The sequence below is a fragment of the Octopus bimaculoides genome, chromosome 21 (assembly GCF_001194135.2).
Source record: "Octopus bimaculoides isolate UCB-OBI-ISO-001 chromosome 21, ASM119413v2, whole genome shotgun sequence".
Classification (NCBI taxonomy): domain Eukaryota; kingdom Metazoa; phylum Mollusca; class Cephalopoda; order Octopoda; family Octopodidae; genus Octopus; species Octopus bimaculoides.
Window position 1 is genome coordinate 17,051,270 of NC_069001.1, and position 2,884 is coordinate 17,054,153.

Sequence of the window (2,884 nt, forward strand, 5' to 3'; positions counted from 1 at the left end):
ACACACACACACACACACACACACACACACACACACACACACACACACACACAAACATACATACATATACATACATATACATGCACACACACATCCTCAGCCTGAGCGATATACATATACAGAGAAAGAGTGGGAGAAAGTTTGGTAAATGCATATAGCGAAAGGTCTTTTCTGTTGCTGTCAGATTTTGAAATTTTAAAATTAATTCAGAATTTTCAAATTTGGTATATTGGTGCATTTTTTCAGGCTGTATCCGTGTTTGTGAAAAATGTCACAGAGGTTTAAAGTTTGATCATTTTAACCCAATTAGGAAACAGGATTTGGAAGCTAGCATTTTCTGTGTGATGGTTATCTATCACAAAATGAAAACAATTACGTCGACGAAGAAAATGAAATCAAAAGATTACAACGACGAAAGTTGTAAGGAATTAAAAAAAGTTTTAATGAATAAAGTTATGTAAAACAGTTGAAGAGGCATGTAAATTAATTACATAGAGGTATACCGAGGCTCTTGATATTGCATTACATGTCATGTTAAGAGAAAGAGAAAGAGAGAGACAGGAGATAGAGCAGCATGAGTGAGAGATATACATATACAGAGAGAGAAAATAATAAAGAGTGTGTTAAATATATATAGAGAGGGGTAAAGTTTAAAAGTGAGGGTCTGATATAGACAAATAGAGAGAAGGAGATGTGGTGATCTAAAATTTGAGTTATTTCTCTTAGGAAATTATATATTTTTTATTTCTAATTACCGAAAACCTTACCATTGAGATGCAAGTTTCGAAGATCAAATCCGTTTTTCTCGAGAACGCACCATCTCAGAGCCTTTCCATGACATATACACATGCACACACATTTATATAGTGTACATATATGTATGAATATATATAATTCCCACACCAACAGTAAAAAAATATGGCCGCCCCAATTGCGGGACTTGCGTCAAACTTATTGAAGTCACAACATACAAATTCAAATCAGGACAGATTGTTACTATAAAATATCATTTTACATGTTCTTCAAATGATTTAGTATACGCTATTAAAGGTCAAGGATGTAACGAAGATTACATAGGTCAAACAAAGCTTACTCTCAGAAATAGACTGACCATTCACCGACTGCAAATACGAGACCCCAGATCTAGACAGATTCCACTGAGTGGACACATAAATATATGTGCATAAAATAAGTCCCACAAATTCCAGATCTTCCCCCTTTGTGCAGTGAATATCACACATGAAGCACGGATAAACAAAGAAAATACATTCATAGAAAATAAAAACCAAGACTTAAAAAACTTTAATAGAGTATATAAACAAATAACTATTCACACACAAAACTCATTCTGCTACTTAACATGAAGAATCTACACAGCTAACAACCTAACTTTAGCTACTAGACTACATACAAACGACTTTTGTCCGCTCTCCCACCTGGCAGATTAAGTTTAGAGTGCCTCGACTGTAACTGAATATGTTCACTCGTTCGTGTTGGCCTTAATTATTATTTCTAAATCTCTCAACGAGATATTCAATAACAGTACTCTAGAGTAAAGATTATTTTTCAACAAATAATAATAGAAATAAAGAATTTTCTATTTATTAGATAAGTGATTGTCTGTCACGTTGAAAATTATATATTTCGAACAAGAGTTTAGCAGCGCCATTTCTAGCGGAGCAGTTATTCTGTGCTGAGGAAGGGAAATAACCTAGAAACGCAGATATTGTTTTGTACTGAGTGGGGACGCTAAACTCCCATGTTTGAATATAAAGGCACAGATAATGTGTCGTATAGCCAGCTGGAGATGGTGTTTCCTGGGACTAAATGACGGTAACATTCGTCCTAACCAGGACTGCTACATTATGTTGGCAAATAATCTTTACTCTAGAGTACTGTTACTGAATGCCTCTCGTTGAGAGCTTTAGAAATAATACCAGAATACCAGAATAGCACAGCTGTATGGCTTTCTGTAATATATTGAAGACTCGGCTCATCATCAGACGCTTCCAGTTCAGACTCTCGAATTTCAATGTGCAACGAGAACTTGTTTGGAATGAGTTGAAGGATTTGGCTCTTTTTGTCATCTAGAATAACCTTATAAGGAAGGAACATAAGAATTGTGAACAGCGCCCATAATTTTTGCAAAGCACTCAACATTACGATTCGTTTCATCGAAAAGAGCCACATGTATGCAAAAGTTTGCTTCATTCTGTTGATGACGAAGTTGTCTTGGTTCTGGTTCCAGTTGTTGTGCCTCCTTGCTTATTTTTTTAAGAAGACAGGGTAAGATTTGAAGAAGATTTAGCTTTTTTTTCTAACCTGTCACATGACAGGTCGCAAATTTAGTTGTTTAATCTCGCGTCAGCCCTATCCAGGCTTGATCGTCTTCAGGCTTGACCGTCTCGCTCTTTCCTTGAGCATTATGTATCTAGGACTACGTCAAACAATGAGTCTGTGTCCATCCCATTGCAAGATGTTAAGGAATAATTGAAGTGTCGATGATGTAGCTGCTATTTCTAGCAGATTAAGTAATCACATAGAGGCTCTCTCATTAGCTCTTTGCAAATAAAATGATGGTGGTGATGGTGGTGGCGGAGGTGATAGTGGCGGTGTTGGTGGTGGTGAAGAATATAAGTGACTGCTTCACAATGCAGCAATGAATATGTTGCAATTGATGGTGCTTATCTTGCAGTTATGCACTTGAAATGTTAAACTACTATGCAGTGAGTGCACAGTGCAGGCACGATTACAACAAATAGACAGGAAATTGTTACATCAGTTATGTAAGACGAGATTGTCGAGCAAAGAAAGCAGAAACACACATACAGAGCCATTAAAGTACTTGTGTGTGTGTGGGTGTGGGTGGGGTATGTATATATGC

The 2,884-nt window shown here is 36.5% G+C and overlaps 1 protein-coding gene across 1 annotated transcript in view; it reads left to right on the forward strand.

Annotated features, from left to right (window-relative positions):
• The window catches only part of LOC106877431 (Golgi-associated plant pathogenesis-related protein 1), a 132,176-nt gene that overhangs the window by 115,932 nt on the left and 13,360 nt on the right, over positions 1–2,884 (forward strand). The window lies entirely within an intron of this gene.